The sequence below is a fragment of the Ranitomeya variabilis genome, chromosome 1, assembly GCF_051348905.1.
Source record: "Ranitomeya variabilis isolate aRanVar5 chromosome 1, aRanVar5.hap1, whole genome shotgun sequence".
NCBI lineage: Eukaryota > Metazoa > Chordata > Amphibia > Anura > Dendrobatidae > Ranitomeya > Ranitomeya variabilis.
Genome location: NC_135232.1, coordinates 736,562,011 through 736,580,965, shown reverse-complemented (window position 1 = coordinate 736,580,965; position 18,955 = coordinate 736,562,011).

The window sequence follows — 18,955 nt, the reverse complement described above, 5'->3', positions numbered from 1 at the left end:
CACCTAGCCCCCTTAATGCGAGCAAACAAATCAGTAAATAAAGGCAATGGGTACTGGTATTTGACTGTAATCTTATTCAGAAGGCGATAATCTATACAAGGCCTCAGGGAACCATCTTTTTTTGCCACGAAAAAAAAACCTGCTCCCAGAGGGGACGAAGATGGACGAATATGTCCCTTTTCCAAGGACTCCTTAATATAATTCCGCATAGCAGTATGCTCTGGCAGTGACAGATTAAATAAACGACCCTTAGGGAACTTACTGCCAGGAATCAATTCTATCGCACAGTCACACTCTCTATGAGGAGGGAGCGAATTGAGCTTAGGCTCCTCAAAAACATCCCGATAATCCGACAAAAACGCAGGGATCTCCGAAGGAGTAGATGAAGCGATAGAAATCGGAGGTGCATCATCATGAACCCCCTGACATCCCCAGCTTAGCACAGACAATGTTTTCCAGTCCAGGACAGGATTATGAGTTTGTAACCATGGCAGACCAAGCACTAGTACATCATGTAAATTATACAGTACAAGGAAGCGAATCACCTCCTGATGAACGGGAGTCATGCGCATGGTCACTTGTGTCCAATACTGCGGTTTATTCCTAGCCAATGGTGTAGAATCAATTCCCTTCAGAGGAATAGGAACTTCCAGAGGCTCTAGACTAAAACCGCAGCGTTTAGCAAATGACCCATCCATAAGACTCAGGGCAGCGCCTGAATCCACATAGGCATCGACGGAAATGGAAGACAGTGAAAAAATCAGAGTCACAGACAAAATGAACTTAGACTGCAGAGTATCAATGGCAAAAGATTTATCAACCCTTTTTGTGCGTTTAGAGCATGCTGATATAACATGAGCTGAATCACCACAATAAAAACACAAACCATTTTTCCGCCTATAATTTTGCCGTTCACTTCTGGACTGAATCCTATCACATTGCATAGTCTCAGGTGCCTGTTCAGAAGACACCGCCAACTGGTGCACGGGTTTGCGCTCCCGTAAACGCCGATCAATCTGAATGGCCATAGCCATAGACTCATTCAGACCTGTAGGCGCAGGGAACCCCACCATAATATCCTTAATGGCCTCAGAAAGACCATTTCTGAAGTTTGCAGCCAGGGCGCACTCATTCCACTGAGTAAGCACCGACCATTTCCGAAATTTCTGACAATATATTTCTGCTTCATCATGCCCCTGAGAGAGGGCTAATAAAGCCTTTTCAGCCTGAATCTCTAGGTTAGGTTCCTCATAGAGCAATCCCAATGCCAGAAAAAACGCATCCACACTGAGCAATGCAGGATCCCCTGGTGCCAATGCAAATGCCCAATTCTGAGGGTCGCCCCGTAGGAACGATATAACAATCTTGACCTGTTGAGCAGGGTCTCCAGAGGAGCGAGATTTCAAAGAGAGAAACAATTTACAATTGTTCCTGAAATTCATGAAGGTAGATCTATCTCCAGAAAAAAACTCTGGAATAGGAATTCTAGGTTCAGACATGGGAGTGTGAACCACGAAATCCTGTATGTTTTGAACCTTTGCTGCGAGATTACTCAGGCTGGAAGCCAAACTCTGGACATCCATGATAAACAGCTAAGATCAGAGCCATTCAAGGGTTAAGAGGAGGTAAGAAGCAGCTAGACAGCAATTAAGGGCTAGGCAGCAAAACTCTGAAGGGAAAAAAAAAAAAAAAAATTTCCCTGTACACTTCTTTTTCTCCTGCTTCAGCCCAAACAATTAACACTTTGTGGGCCGGCTATACTGTCATGAATCCCCAATGGCGAGGGATAGCACAGGACAAGCGAAGTATAATAAATATCGGACGAGCTCTAGGGTGATGGAACCTGGGCTGACCGCTGCCCTACGCCTGACAAACGCAACTAGAGATAGCCAGGGAGCGTGCCTACGTTGGTTCTAGACACCACGCACCAGCCTAAGAGCTAACTAGTACTGCAGAGAAAACAAAGACCTCACTTGCCTCCAGAGGAATTAACCCCAAAGGTATAGTTGCCCCCCACATGTATTGACGGTGAAATGAGAGGAAGGCACACACATAGAGATGATGTATATAGCTTTAGCAAATAGAAGCCCGCTGAAAACTAGAAAGCAGAATGATACAAAAGGGGACTGAGCGGTCAGCAAAAAACCCTAATCAAAAATACCATCCTGAGATTACAAGAACCCATGTGCCAACTCATGGCACATGGGGAGAACCTCAGTCCACTAGAGCAACCAGCTAGCATAGAGACATTCTAAGCAAGCTGGACCAAAAACAAAACAACTGAAAATCAGCACTTAGCTTATCCTGAAAGATCTGGGAGCAGGTAGGCAGGAACCAAACAGAGCACATCTGAACACATTGATAGCCGGCAAGGGAAATGACAGAAAGGCCAGGTAAAATAGGAAACACCCAGCCTCTGATGGACAGGTGGAAACCAAAGGCCGCAACCCACCAAAGTCACCCAGTACCAGCAGTAACCACCAGAGGGAGCCCATAAACAGAATCCACAACACACAGCCATGGCATGCTATTAGGTATCAGCTGACGGCGCACAGTCTGAAGAAGGCGGAGGGAGATGAGTGAGAGCCTGAGGTGAAGATATGCACTGCGCATGCCCATGGATCCCAGGCACGTAGTGTGATTAAATCAGAAGACACTGCGAGGCGGGATCTCGGCCAGCGCGGCCGCACAGGCGCAGCCAGCCTGACACCAAATGATGTCAGAAGACGGGCAGCGCTAAGTGTGCATGGCCAAGGGATAACATAACAGCGCAGGCTCCGGGACAGATTAAAACAACAGTGAGGAGGCGGCGCACGGCACCAAGGGGGTAGGAATGACGGCTGTGCTGCGTCCCATTACGAAGGAAAGTCCCACCTCCAAGACGGTTTTACGGTATCAGTGGACACATTTTATAAGTGATAAGTTCTGCGGGGGGGGGACAGGTTCCCTTAAATTTCAGTTGTTGTGTCAGCGTGGCGGTCGCAGGACACATTGCCGGCTACACAGCTGGGGATCAGCTGACGTTACTGAAACCCAATAACACTGGGTCATATGTTTTGACTGTGCAGACGGCACTTCTGAGCCTCAACTGGCGGTGTTGGAGCCCAGGAATTACAGTTCAGCTGGTAGAAAGATGAACACAACAGGAGACCTGGATACTGTAGACACCCATTTATTTAATCAGGAAGAGGAGTGGCAAATTCCTGCGAGATCCAGGCCTGGTTCATTTTCAGAAAAGTAAGCTGGTCAACGTTATCGGAGGATAGTCGCATGCGACGGTCAGTTAGTACACCACCTGCAGCACTAAAGACGCGTTCCGATAATACACTAGCCGCAGGGCAAGCCAGCACCTCCAATGCATACTGGCTTAGCTCTGGCCATGTATCCAGCTAAGAGAGCCAAAACTTGAAAGGGGAAGAGCCGTCTGGGAGTACAGTAAGAGGGCAAGACATGTAGTCTGTCACCATCTGACGGAACCGTTGCCTCCTGCTAGCTGGAGCCGCCTGTGATGGTGTAGACATTTGTGGCGGGCACACAAAACTGTGCCACAGTTGGGCCATACTGGTCTTGTCTTGGGCAGAAGCACTGCTTCTGCTCCCTCTTTGTGCAGAGCCTCCTCCACTGCCTCGACGCACTGAGCTGCTTTGTAAAGCACTAGCAGCACTGCTCTCAGTTGGACTGGAGAAGATGATGGAATTCACGAGTGTGTCTTGGTACTCCTGCATTTTACGCTCCCGGTTCAACGATGTGATGAGGCTTTGTAAGTTGTCCCGGTAGCGAGGATCTAGGAGGGTGTACACCCAATAATCAGCCATGTTGAGAATGCGGGCGATGCGGCGGTCGTTTCTCAGGCACTGCAGCATGTAATCAACCATGTGCTGCAGACTGCCAACTGGCCGAGAAACGCTGTCCCCTGCTTGAGGCGTGATCTCTGCCTGCTCTTCATCACCCCACCCTCACTGTACACACTGACTACTGGACAATTGTGTAACTCCCTCCTCTGGACGGATGTCTTCCTCCTCCATTGACTCCTCCTCATCCTCCTCACAAAGTGTCCCCTGCCTACGCCTTTGTGAGGAACCACGTAGCGCAGACTGTCCAGAAGCTGATGGAAATGGTGACTCCTCATCCTCCACCTCTTCCACAACATCATCCCTTAGCGCTTGCAGTGTTTGTTGAAGCAGGCAGATAAGGGGGACAGTCATGCTGACTAGTGCATCATCTGCACTCGCCATCCGCGTGGAATAATCGAAGGGACACAAAACCTGGCAGACGTCCTTCATAGTGGCCCACTCTGTGGTTGTGAAGTCTGAACGGCGCAGAGTGCGACTTCTTTGCGCCTGATGCAGCTGGTACTCCATTACTGCTTGCTGCTGCTCACACAACCGCTCCAACATATGTAACATGGAATTCCACCTGGTTGGTAGGTCACATATGATGCGATGTTCCGGAAGGCGGAATCGGCGCTGCAGAGCTGCAATGCGCGATCTTGCCGTGCAGCAGTGCATCAAGATCCGGATAGTCCCTCAAAAAACTCTGCACGACCAAGTTGAGCACATGTGCCAGACATGGGATGTGAGTGAGGTTGCCGAGGCCCAGAGCTGCCACCAGATTTCGGCCATTGTCACACACTACCATGCCTGGCTGGAGATTCGCTGGCACAAACCACACATCGCTCTCCTGCTTGATGGCATTCCAGAGCTCCTGCGCTGTGTGGCTTCGATTCCCCAAAGAAATTAATTTCAAGACGGCCTGTTGACGTTTGGCCACGGCTGTGCTCATGTCGGTCGTAACAGGTAAACATTCACGGGTCCATGTGGAGGTGGACTGTGACGGCTCCTGCAGCGATGATTCTGAGGAACTTGTGTATGAGGAGGAGTCAATGCATACAGACTGGATTCCTGCAATCCTTGGAGTGGGCAGGACACGTCCTGCGCCACCCGCACGATCTGTACCCGGCTCAACAACATTAACCCAATGGGCAGTGAGGGAAAGGTATCGCCCCTGTCCATGGTGACTGGTCCACGCATCAGTGGTGAGGTGGACCTTGCTACTGACAGCGTTCATTAGCGCGTGTTTTATGTGTCCCTCCACATGCTTGTGCAGGGCAGGGACGGCTTGCCTGCTGAAATAAAAGCGGCTGGGCACATTGTACTGTGGGACTGCCAATGCCATCAAGTCACGGAAGCTGTCAGTCTCCACCAGCCTGAATGAGAGCATTTCAAGGGACAGTAATTTTGCAATGCCAGCATTTAGAGCCTGTGCTCGGGGGTGGTTTGCCGAGAATGGCCGCCTTTTCTCCCATACCTGTACTACCGATGGCTGTAGACTGGGCTGGGAGTGTGAGGATGACTGGGAACGTGGTGCTGTGGGTGGAATTACAGTGGGTCTCTGGACAACAGTGCCAGAGGTTCTTCCATGGCGATCCTGGGAGGAAGCCGAACCAGCTGTGTGTGAGCTGGAGGAAGAGGCAACACGAGCTGAAGAGGTGGTAGCTGCCGCTGTTGGTTGGCCTAGGTCTTCAGTGTGTTTTTGTAACTCCACCGCGTGCCTGGTCCGCACATGTTTCCACATATTTGAGGTATTGAGGTTGCTGACATTTCTCCCTCTTTTGACTTTCTGATGACACACCTTGCATTTGACAAAGCAAATGTCATCTGCAACTGTGTCAAAAAAGGCCAGGCACTGCAAGTCTTGGGAGCGCCCTTTTTTGCTTTTGGAAGAGGCATGCTCCTAACGGGTGCCGAAGTGGAGGCTACAGGCTCCGCAGTCTTCACCCTCCCTCTCCCTCTTTGGCCCGTTCGGGGAATCTCTTCCTCAGAGCTGCTCCCACCACCTTCCTGTTCCTCACGCCACGATGGGTCAAGGACCTCATCATCTACACTACCCTCTGCCACCAACTGCTCCTCCTGGGTAGTCTCGGCAGCACAGCACGCACCAGAAAGTGGCACCTGAGTGTCATCATCAGATGCGTACTGAGGTGTGGTGACCGGAGGCACTGGCCCACCCGCCTCTTCAGAGTCAGAGAGACAAAGCTGTTGGGCATCACTGCACACTGCCTCTTCTTCCATTTCTCCAATGCTGCTTGGCTGGCCCCCTGTTTCCAAGCCAAGAGATTCAGAGAACAGAAGTAGAGATGGCTCCTGTCCTGGGCTCTCTGACTGCCTGGGCAATTTGACAGGTGGTGAAGAGACAGATGGGTGCTCTCCAGTGCTCTGTGCCTGAGAGGATGTGGCGCTAATTGAAGTCGATGCATTAGCTGCCATCCATCCGACAACGGCTTCAATTTGGTCTTCACGCAGCAGCGGTGTACGGCGCTCTCCTACAAAGCTGCACATGAAGGACTGTTCCCTGCTGAAACTGGGTGATGATGAGTCACCGGTGCCCGCAGCAAGCACAGAATCCTCTCGTCCTCTCCCTGCTCCGTGCCCACACCCACGCCCACGTGCCTTACTCACTGCCCTCTTCATCTTGGTTGACTGATAAAGATAAGCAGAAAAGTACTAAGGGCTTAGTGTGCTTATTCCTGAACAGCTCCTAACAAGTATAAGAAACACTAATTTTCTAAAGTGTGGACTAGACTTTAATATGAGCTAATGTGGCCTACACAACTGTAAAGTGGTGTGTTTGTTGAACTTTATTTTTTTGGGGGGGCAGAACTGACTACAGAGCGAGCTGCACTCACACGGAGACCGTGCAGACAGCCGTAAACGGCGCTGCAAGGCCCCAAAAACCTCCTCTATGTTATCCTATGTAGTGTTTTTCCACAATTTAGCTAGATACGGGTGGAAAGCCACTAATAGGAAATATTTGAAAAAATGTGCAGCAGGCTGCACTATTAGCAAAAAAGGACAATGTATTTTACGGTATGAGGCAGTGACGCACCCTGAGCTGAATACAACCGGCTGTGGCTGCACACAGACTACAGAGCGAGCTGCACTCACACGGAGACCGTGCAGACAGCTGTAAATGGCGCTGCAAGGCCCAAAAAAACTCCTCTATGTTATCCTATGTAGTGTTTTTCCACAATTTAGCTGGATACGGGTGGAAAGCCACTAATTGGAAATATTTGAAAAAATGTGCAGCAGGCTGCACTATTAGCAAAAAAGGACAATGTATTTTACGGTATGAGGCAGTGACACACCCTCAGCTGAATACAACCGGCTGTGGCTGCACACAGACTACAGAGCAAGCTGCACTCACACGGAGACCATGCAGACAGCTGTAAACGGCGCTGCAAGGCCCAAAAAAACTCCTCTATGTTATCCTATGTAGTGTTTTTCCACAATTTAGCTGGATACGGGTGGAAAGCCACTAATTGGAAATATTTGAAAAAATGTGCAGCAGGCTGCACTATTAGCAAAAAAGGACAATGTATTTTACGGTATGAGGCAGTGACACACCCTCAGCTGAATACAACCGGCTGTGGCTGCACACAGACTACAGAGCGAGCTGCACTCACACGGAGACCGTGCAAACAGCCGTAAACGGCGCTGCAAGGCCCAAAAAACCTCCTCTATGTAATCCTATGTAGTGTTTTTCCACAATTTAGCTGGATACGGGTGGAAAGCCACTAATGGGAAATATTTGAAAAAATGTGCAGCAGGCTGCACTATTAGCAAAAAAGGACAATGTATTTTACGGTATGAGGCAGTGACGCACCCTGAGCTGAATACAACAGGCTGTGGCTGCACACAGACTACAGGGCGAGCTGCACTCACACGGAGACCGTGCAGACAGCCGTAAACGGCGCTGCAAGGCCCAAAAAACCTCCTCTAGGTTATCCTATGTAGTGTTTTTCCACAATTTAGATGGATACGGGTGGAAAGCCACTAATAGGAAATATTTGAAAAAACAGTGCAGAAGGCTGCACTAATAGCAAAAAAGGACAATGGATAGAACAGTATGAGGCAGTGAAGCACCCTGAGCTGAATACAACCGGCTGTGGCTGCACACAGACTACAGAGTGAGCTGCACTCACACACACACACACACACACACAGAGACCTTGCAGACAGCTGTGAAAACAGCGCTGCAAGGCAAAAGCAAGGTTCTCACACAGCGGTTGCTAAATTAGCCTGGGTAAAGCATAATGAAGCAAATCGCTATCTCAACTGGCCCTCAGTCAGAACACAGCATCCTGTCCCTAACGGAATTCACAGCAGAGTGAGCCCAAAATGGCGGCAGCGATTTTTATAGTGCATCATGACATCATTTCAGCAGCCAATCACAGCCTTGCCAGTAGTTACATGCCCACCATGCAGAACAGGATGTGCCCACACTGGTAATCATTCCTCATTGGCTGAATTCGTGCAGTTTGAATTCTGGAAACTTCCGATTCCGGTATCCGATATGTGGTAAATATTGGAACTCGGTATCGGAATTCCGATACCGCAAATATCGGCCGATACCCGATGCTTGCGGTATCGGAATGCTCAACACTAGTAGTAACTCAATCTTCCTAATTCTCAAACACAAACACACCTAAAATAAGTCTCAAGATTCTGGTTTTCACGTTCAGTTTGCCCATTAGACTGTGGATGAAAGGCTGAATAAAATGACATATGGATCCCCAAATGAGTGGAAAACGCTTTCCAAAATTTGGAAATAAATTGGTCAGCTGTTTGTGCTTACCAGGATTCCACAAAATGACCCTTTCCACCACAGAAAAAAACACACTTCCCCTTGACGCCAAACTGCACAAGAAGCAATAAAGCGAGTCATCCCCCAAGTGTCTTTTTATGTCACTAGCAAAGACGGTGGTCCACATGGATAACCAGAGACATGGAGTTGCGTTGTCAGAACAGCCACCGGATCTATAAGAGATCAAATAGGTATGGGCCAGTGTTAATGACACGATAGTGTTGGTACTTCGGGCGCTAACCAGGTCCCTAGAACTAGGGGCGCCCAGATCTATCCCTGTCCCCCAGATTACTTCTGAAGGTGGAGATGCCATGTTCTTGTGCTTTGCTATGCTCCTGTTTCTACTCTGATTTGCCCCCTCACCCACCCAGGGTAATGGGAAGCAGCAGTGTATAGAAACACACTAGTCAGACAAACAAGGGAAGACGGACAGGTATAAATAAAAATACTAACCATACAAAATATTCATACCAAACAACAAAGTTGGACACAGGGGAGTTAATGAAAGGAGAAACAAAATATGAGAAGATGAGGATGTGCACAAATACAAAACTCCAAGCAGCAATCTCCTGGACAATCTCCAAACACTAACTCCAACCACGATCTACACCTCCAACTCCAGAACCAGGCAGTAAGAACTAACAGTAGCGATCCCTACTTGTCAGAGGTGAGCTTATATAGCAGAGGGGAGTGGCCAACACTGAACAGCTGAGACAATCCAAGCAGGAAATATCCAGGAGCTTCTACTGAACAGATTAACCCTTTCACTGTCAGCAAGCAAAAAACTGCATAGTTTAGTAACATGGTGAAGTACTTCTAACTAGTGCAGGAGTGCATGAAACCAGACACTGTCATTTTCTGACCCCTCTCTGTTGCGGTTTTCTTGTGACAGTAATTCAGACTTTGCTTCAGTGATCTTCCTTTACATAGCCTACAGCCTCCTTTCCACCCAGTGCCATCCAGACTCTAGCCTTTATTTTTCCTGCATCTTTTCAGCCTTTATAGCTTCTGTTGCTCCAACCTGGTCACCTTATTGCATGAATGTATCTGTGCAGTATTAAACCTGCTCATCTGGACCATCAGCTTTCATGATCCACAACTCCAGGTGAGACATAACTTGCACAGAGTTTGGATGTGTTTTTGCAGCTCTCTCTTCATGTACACAAATGTACAGTACGCCTTTAACAAATTTCTTTGTCAATTCATCTAATAATCTCCCCACGAGTCCCAGCGTCACCATCAATATCATATTTACTTTCCCAATTACATCAGATAATAGCTGTGATTACAGTCCAGTAACTTTCCAATTTTGGAACATTTATCAAATATTTTCATCCTATAATAATCTACACTGCAAAATTCTGAAAACCAAAACCCATGTAATGGAATAGGACATGCTTGTGTCTGCCATTAGGGCACATGCTACCTGTGCTCCCTACTCTGATTTTCAAAGCTTACTTCTCCTTCTAGACTGCATTTCATCATGTGATGAGCTCAATCAGTCATTGTCAGTCAAATAACATTAGATTATATGAGACATGTAACAACGTAACCATCGCTATTCTACGCCATGCTAGGGTTGAAATTCCTTGGTGTCAAAGGAATATTATAATCTCTATTTAAGTCATTGTATTAATATGTATACACACTCATACCTGTACACACTTACACATTGCATACATATATTACACAGATTTTGCATTTTCCCCTGGAGTTTCAGGTTTTTATACTAGAAGGAGCTCTCTACATACAGACGTATACAGCCACCATGAGGGGGAGCTCATGTTAAAAACACATTTTTATACAGCTACCACTAGAGGAAGCTCATTACATAGATATTTATATGGCTACCACTAGAGGGAGCTCATTACATAGATATTTATATGGCTACCACTAGAGGGAGCTCAATACATTGATACGGCCACCACTGGGAGGAGCTCATTACATGCAGACTTATAAAGCCACCACTAGGGGGAGCTCACTACTTACAGATATATACAGCCACTACTAGAGGGAACACACTACATACAGATTTATATAGCCACCACTAGAGGGAGCTCACTACATGCATATTTATATAGACACCACTGGGAGGAGCTCACTACATACAGATTTATACAGCTAACGCTAGAGGCAGCTGATTACATACAGATTTATACAGCCACCTCTGGGAGAAGCTCACTACATGCAGATTTATAGAGCCACCACTAGAGGGATTGCACTGCACACAGATTTATACAGCCACCACTAGAAAGAACTCACTACATATAGATTTATACAGCCATGACTAGGGGGAATTCACTACATACAGATTTATACAGACACCACTAGAGGGAGCTCACTACATACAAATTTATACAGCCACCACTAGGGGGAACTCACTACATGCAGATTTATACAGCCACCACTAGGAGGAGCTCCTTGCATACAGATTTATACAAAAGGAAAAAGAACGTGGGATGTGCATCCATTCGATAAAAGAAGTCTGTATTGCAGAATTATGGGACAACTTTAAAAACAAAAGCATCCATCATGGATCATAACCCTAATGTGTTTCTGGCGTGTATTGTGCCCTTAGTCATAGGAATATACAAAGGATCATGGGACTCTAATTTAAATGATGAACATCCAATCACATTCTTGGTGACAAATTATTCTGTGAACAGTCAGCTGCTGTTGTGATTTGATGTCCATAATTTAAATTAGAATGTCATGATCCTTTGTACATTCTTATGATTAAGGGTGCAATACACGCCAGAAACGCGTCAGAGTTACGATCTGTGATGGATCCTTTTGTTCTTAAATCTTTCCCATGATTCTTCAATACAGACTTATTTTATGGCTGGATGTGCCACATTCCTTTTCCTTCTACTAATTCTTTGGCGGTGCTTCACCAGCAGGATTTGGCACCAATTCAACACCTTTTTTCTTCCTTTACCAACATATTTATACAGTTGCAACTAGAGGGGGCTCACTACAAACAGATTTATACAGCCAGAACGAAGGGAAGCTCACTACATACAAATTTATACAGCCACCACTAGGAGGAGCTCACTACAAACAGATTTATACAGACACCACTAAGGGGAGTTCACTACATAGAGATTTATTTAGCCAGAACTAGAGGGAACTCACAACATACAGATTTATACAGCCACCACTAGGGGGAGTTCACTACATACAGATTATACAGCCACCACTGGGAGGACCTCACTGCATACAGATATATACAGCCAACATTAGAGAGAACTCTCTACATACAGGTTTATACAGCCAACCCTAAAGGGAGGTCACTCACTGCATATAGATATATATAGCCACCACTAAGGGCAGCTCGGTGCATACAGAATTATACAACTACCACTAGAGGAAGCTCACTATATACAGATAGCCACCACTGAAAGGAGAACACTTCAAACAGATTGGCACAGCCACCATTGGGAGAATTTCCCTGCATATAATTTTATACAGTCACCACTAGAGGAAGGAAACACACTGCATATATATTTATATAGCTAGAACTGGAGGGAGCTCAGTGCATGCAGATTTATACAGTCACCACTAGAGGGAGCTCACTACATACAGATCAATACAGACACTACTAGAGGAAGCTCACTACATACAGATTTATAAGTCATCACTATAGGGAGCTTAGTGCATACCGATTTATACAGCCACCGCTAGGGGAGGCTCGCTACTTACAGATTTATACAGTCATCACTAGAGTCAGTTTAGTGCATACCAATTTATACAGCCACCACTAGGGGGACCTCACTAACAGATTTATACAGCCATCTCTAGGGGGGAGATCACTGCATGCAGATTTATACAGACACCACTATGGGGAGCTCACTACTTACAGATTTATACAGCCACCACTAGAGAGAGTTTTGTGCATATATATTTTTATAGCCACCACTAGAGGGAGCCTCCCGCACAGAGAAGTCTGCCCTAACAGCCAGGATATCCAGCCTGGGGATCTGCATTGAGGGCATGGAAGCCCAGAGAGCGGCAATATTAAACAACAGCGGGTCCTTCTGGGAAAAGCTGGAAAATGAGGACCGATTCCACAACATGGCTGCTGCAAAGGAGCCAGAGGGGTCTCGGCGTCCGATGTTATGATCCGGTGACCTTGGAGCCGCATGAGACTTTCTCAGGAGCAGGTGGAACCTGTACTGACCGCAAACCCTAAACTGTCACCCAACTAGAAGTAGCCGTGGGGTGTACCTAACACATCCTAGACACCTCGACACAGCCGGAGGACTAAATACCCCTATAGATGGAAATGGGAATTCTATCTTGCCTCAGAGCAGAACCCCAAAGGATAGGCAGCCCCCCACGAATATTGACTGTATTAGAGGAAAGACACACGCAGGCAGAAATCAGGATTTAGCAAAAGAGGCCACACTAGCTAAATAGGAAAGGATAGGACAGAATACTAAGCGGTCAGTATTAAAACCCTAAAAATATCCACAGCAGATAATACAAAAATTCCACCATCTAACTAAAGACATGGAATGTATATCTGCATCTCCTGAGAATCCAACTTGACTGAAATATCCAAACACAGTCTAAGCTGGACAAGAAAAAACATTGAATAGTACTGAATTATAAAGCTCACAGCATGTGTGCTGTAGAAACAAAACCAGACACTTATCTTTGCTAATTTGGCAGCAGGGCAGGAGGAACCAGACAGAGATGCAAAACCTCCAAGAACAATGGACAACTGGCAAGGGCTAATGAATCCTGCACACCTAAATATCCCAGTCAGAGCTGCAATCAGCAGGGACACCTGCCCAGGATTGCAACCCAGGGACAACTGCATTACTAACAACAACCACCGGAGGGAACCCAAGAGCAGAATTCACAACAGTCCGACCCAGGTGGAGGAGGTGGACCATGAGGAGATGGAGGAGGCGCCGTGTCCACCTGGGGGCTTGGTAAGTGATCTCCAGGCCACACACAGCGGGATAGATCCAGTGCAGGTCCCACTCCCATCAGACAATAGCATTTCAGAGGATGATGGGGGTGATGCGGATGATAGCAGCAGCGATAACAGCAGTAGTGGGGGTTGCCTCGTCTTGCAGCAGATCCGTCAGCTAGAGTCCCCAGTAAACTATGCCCACCTGAAGTTTGGGGATGAGGTCTGCGGGGACGAGGCAACCAGGAGGGGGAAAAAGAAAAGCAAAAAAAGGAAGAAAACATCGGAGGAGAGGTTGGTGTTTGTCCCCCTTCCTGGGACCCCCCGGTCCCGCTGTGTGGAGCCCGCTACCCACCCTGGCCTGGGACCTGCAGTGGGTCCAGTGCGAGGGAGCGGGGAGAGTACAAGTCGTATGGCGCAGGTCGCCGTCTCTGCTGGCGGTAGCAGAGGGGGCGAGAGAGGGCATGCGGCTGCAGAGCCGGACAGTGTGCATGGTCTGGAGTGTGGCCCTGTGGCGGGCAGTAATAAGATCTGTGGAGGTGTCCAGGCCCGATCCTCTGTGGAAACGGGGGACGGCCTGGTGCCTGCTGCACCCGCTGACGCTCAGGGGGTGGAGGCTGTGGGTACCTTGCCGGTGGTCACCGCTCCCCGCAGTGTTGGCGGTGCGCTGTCAGCCGGGGCCGCATCATCGGCGGCGTGTGCTGTGGTGTCGGGGTCCCCCACATGCAGATCCGATGCTGGGTCAAAGTCCGGGACCCCGGCACCGGTTATCATCTCGGGTGCAGCTGTAATGGCTGCGGTAATGCCAGCCTGGATCGCACCCTCGCCGGAGGGGGTCGCACCGCCGGGGTCCTCTGCATGTGTGTCACCTGTATCTGTGGGGGACGAAGTGCACACAGGAGCGTGGAGGTGGTCTGCAGGAGAGGCTGGAGCAACAGTCTGCAGCTGCCAGCACATGCTCTGCTGAAAAGCAGGGTGTGGTAATCAAACCCTGCAGTATGGATCTTAAAGGGGCAGCTGCACTGCAAATAGCAACAACCCCAGCAGAAAGCAGGAAAAAAAATGCAAACAAAAATGTAAATAAGAATGGAAGTGGTGCAAGTGGTGTGAATAGTGTCTGTGATAATGGTGACGGGTCAGGGGCGGTTTCTGCTGGAGGTATGGTTGGTGTGAATGGTGCCAGTGCGGTGATTTCTACCAGTCAAAATGGTGAGGCTGAGGTAAGTAAGGTGGAGATGGTTGACTGTGAGGTTGAGGGTTCAGGGAATATAGGGGCTGGTCCATCGTCCCCCTTACCTGCAGCCGCCATTAGTTATGCGGCTGCTGCCAATGTGGTTCCACAGGGGTCTTCCTCATCTCCAGACCCAGGGAATGAGGCTTTTCGCCGCCGTTTCCTGGAGGCCCTCAAAAAAGGGGAGCGGACGATCAATGTAGAGGGAAGAGAGGTGGCGTTGTCCTACTGGCTAGATAAGTTTAGTCTAGCTGCCTTCCAAGAGAAAAGGGGGGGGGAGACCGTATGGTCCCTCCCGACAGCCGGGCAGGGGGTCTCCAGGAGAAATGTGGTTCGTCTTCGCTGGAGAGGCGATGAGGCGTGTCCATCCAGGACAAATGTGGTGAAGCTCCTCATGAAGATGGACTTCAGAGCTATTGACATCTTTGCTCTGATACATCCTTTTGGGACCTCCACCTTTGATATCAGCTTTGTTCGGCCGGAGGGCTTGGAGCTCTTTTGGTCAAATTATGAACTGGTAAAAGAGGAGCCCGGCTGGCGAGGGTTCGCCGTGGAAGCAATTTCTCGCCAAAGTGGGCCGAAGAAAGTGACCGTTTTAGCATGTAATGAGTCTCTTTCTGGCATTGACATAATGACCTGGTTGAGCCGCTACGGCGAGGTTGTAGAGGTCCCTAAGAAGAACCGGGACGATTTTGGTATCTGGTCAGGAGGCTGGACCTTCATGGTAAAGTTGAAGCGTTCAGGTGGCACTGTCACCCACATCCCTTCCTCGGCTTTCCTGGGAAGGGATCGGATTCTGGTCTTCTACCAGGTGCAGCCGAAGGTATGCCACAGGTGCGGTGATCCTCGCCACTTCAGCGCGGGCTGCAAGGTGCAGAAATGTGCCTTGTGTGGCGAGGTGGGTCACCTCGCCGCATCCTGTGGTGTCATTCGATGTCACCTGTGTGGTGATCTAGGTCACCTGTTCAGCCGCTGCCCTCGTTCCTTCTCTAATGCCATGGCCAGCCGGGCGGAGGGGAGCCACGAGGAAGTTCCTGGCGGTGCTACTTCTGCAGAGGTTGGAGTTGGCAGCGGGGGAGGAGCTGAGGGGCCGATGAGGAATGGCAGGGCTAGGGGCCCCTCTTACCAGCGGAGGCAGGCAAGGCGTCAGGAGGGCAGGGGGCAGGAGGAGCCTCGGAAAACTGGGGTAATGGCTGCCCCCTCCTCCGAGGCGACAGCTCATGTCACTGAGGCCCCGGGGGAGGAAGCGGTGAATGAGGAGATCAGACGGATGGAGAATGAGGAAGTGGCTGATCTCTCAGATGCCTCTCAATATGAAAGTTTTGATGAGGATGGAGGGGAACAGCCAAAAGAAATGGGTGACAAGGGTACCAAGAGTGCCAAGAGTGCCAAAAGTAAAAAAAGAAGAAAAAAGGTGGAAAATCTTCTTCCCTGACCAAGGTGCCTAAGGAAGGTCCCACCAACTCCCCTCTGATCCCCTTCTCCAACCGGTTCCAAGCTCTTGACGATCCTGCTGAGACGGGAGTCGGGGGTGGGGTTTCGGAGGTAACATCGGGAGGGCCTTTAGGAGGTGGGGGAGTCCCATCTCCAGGGGGTGTGTCTTCCTCGGGAGGTGGGGACGACCCTGGGTCCGGAGATGAGAAAGAGGTGGGAGGGATGGATACCTCTGTCTCTCTGAAAAGAAGAGGGGGGGCTTCATCTTCCGGAGATGAGCGGGCTAGGAAAATGGGTGGGGGGAAGAAAAAGGCCATCTAACTCGATCACTCATGATGGCGGCACCCACCCCGTTGACTCTAGCGACCATTAATGTCGCTAGTATAAAGTCTGATGCGGCTAGATTTGCGGCCTTTGATTTTCTCACCCGATTTGAGGCTGAAATTTTGTTTTTGCAGGAGACCAGGCTTACCGATATGGGGGCCATACGCAAGGCGGAGAGTGAGTGGATGTGCGGGTCTTCGTACTGGTCTCTTGCGGCCGAGCCGTGTAGCAGGGTGGCAGTCCTTTTTAAGACTGCATCGGTTGAGTGCCGGAGAGTTATCGAGGTAGAAATGGGGAGGTGCCTGGTCTTCGACGTCTTCATGAGGGGACAGGAGCTTCGGCTCATTAACATTTATGGTCCACAGTAAAAGTGGGACCGTAAATGTCTCTTCCTGAAGATTAAGCCCTATCTTTTTACGAGTCGGCAGGTGGTCTTTGGAGGTGACTTTAAAACTGTCACAAGGCTTCGTGATAGGGGAGGCTCCATTGACCGGCTGGCTTATGATAGTAATACTCTTAATAGCATAGCTAGTGACGCTCGCCTGGTGGATGTCCACATCCGGCACACCCCAGATCACTGTGGTTTCACCTTTCATATAGGTAATTGTAGGTCTAGGATAGACAGGTTTTTTTTAAAGGAGGAAGCCATCTCTTCAGCAGTGTCCGTTGTTGAGGTGGAGTTCTCCGATCACTGTCTGATTTCTTTTTCTCTGAATGTTTCAGAAACCCCTCGGATGGGAAGGGGACTATGGAAGCTGAATTCGTCCCTCTTGGAAGAAGCAGACATAAGACAATCCTTTGAGGACTTTCTTCAGAGCCAGGTACCACTTTTGGATCTCTGTAGCGATAAGTAAGAGTGGTGGGAGATGTTCAAGGATCGGGTTGCGAGTTTCTTCCGCCAGCTCTCGAGCCTCAGGAGCCTGAGCAGGTACCGCCTGTATCAGGAACTGAGGAGGAAACTCGAACATCTCGTCTCGGCTGGAGGTGACCGTGTGGAGATCTCCAGAGTGAAGTCTTTACTCAAGAGGTGTCAGTACGATAGGCACACATCTTTGGTTTTTGAGAGGGATTTCGGGAGGTACCGCTCACCTGACCCCTACAGAAACTGTAAGATGTCAGTGAGTTGTAAGGTGGTGACAGGTTTGGTCGACGATACAGGTTCCCTGAACAGATCCAAATTAGGGATCCTGGAGGTGATCAGATCTTTCTACTCACACCTCTTGGGGAAGAGGGATCTAGATCGGAACGTGATGTCGGCTTTCCTGGCCGAGGCCATCCCTGAGCCAGGGGATGACCCCTCGCTTCACGTTTTGACAGAACCAATCAGGGAAGAGGAATTGCGACTGGCCATTGATGGGCTTCACAACACGGAAGGTTCTGGCAAAGGTGCTGTTCAAACAGCTGGTGAAGTTTGCACCCCGGCTCCTTTCGGGGGCCCAGCACTGCTCTGTTCCAGGCCGCAGTACGCTTAGTGCTGTGCTCGGTGTCCGAGAGGCAGTGGAGCAGGGCAGGGCAGGTCACTGGAAGGGGTACTTGCTGTCCTTAGACCAGGCGAAGGCTTTTGATCGGGTTAACCACGATTACCTCTGGTCCGTCCTTCTGAAGTACGGTCTGCCTGGGGGGTTTATAAATTGGCTAATGATCTTGTACGCGGGGGCAGAGACTTTCCCGCTCGTGAATGGTTGGTCTGGCCGCCCTTTTGAGGTTGGGTCTGGGGTCCGCCAGGGCTGTCCATTGAGCCCGCTGTTGTACGTGTTCGCGATAGATCCCTTTTGAGGAGGATTGAGCGTGGGCCGTTGGCGGGAGTCAAGATGGACCAGGTGGCCCCGGAAGCCACTCTGAGGGTGGTAGCGTATGCTGATGACGTCTCCCTTTTCGTGTCCTCGGGTGAGGAGGCGGAGTGGGTCATGTCTGAGGTTGATCGCTACTCGGAGGCTTCTGGGTCCAGAATTAATCAGGAAAAGTGTGACAGTCTCTGGCTGGGAGGGGGAGACCCTAGTTTTGGTCTCCCGGACACTCTCCCAGAGCCCCAGGCATCGGCAAAAATCCTAGGCATCGAATTTGGCCCTGGGGACTACCCCCAGCAAAATTGGGAGGGCAGACTTAAGATCGCCGCCCAGAAGGTGGACCAATGGAAGGGTTGGTCTTTGACCCAGAGGGAAAGGGTTAGCCTGGTTAAGGGTTTTTTGCTACCCTTGTTAATATACCTGGGCAGTGTCTGCATGTTGCCAGAGCCGCTCTGAACACGGGTCTACAGCCTGTTTTTCCAGATGTTATGGGGAAATAGGCTGAACCTAGTCAAGCGGGAGGTCACATACCGCACAAGGAGACTAGGAGGGTTGGGTATGGTCAACCCAGTGGTGTTTCTAATAAACACTTTTGTCAAGACTAACATCGCCAAC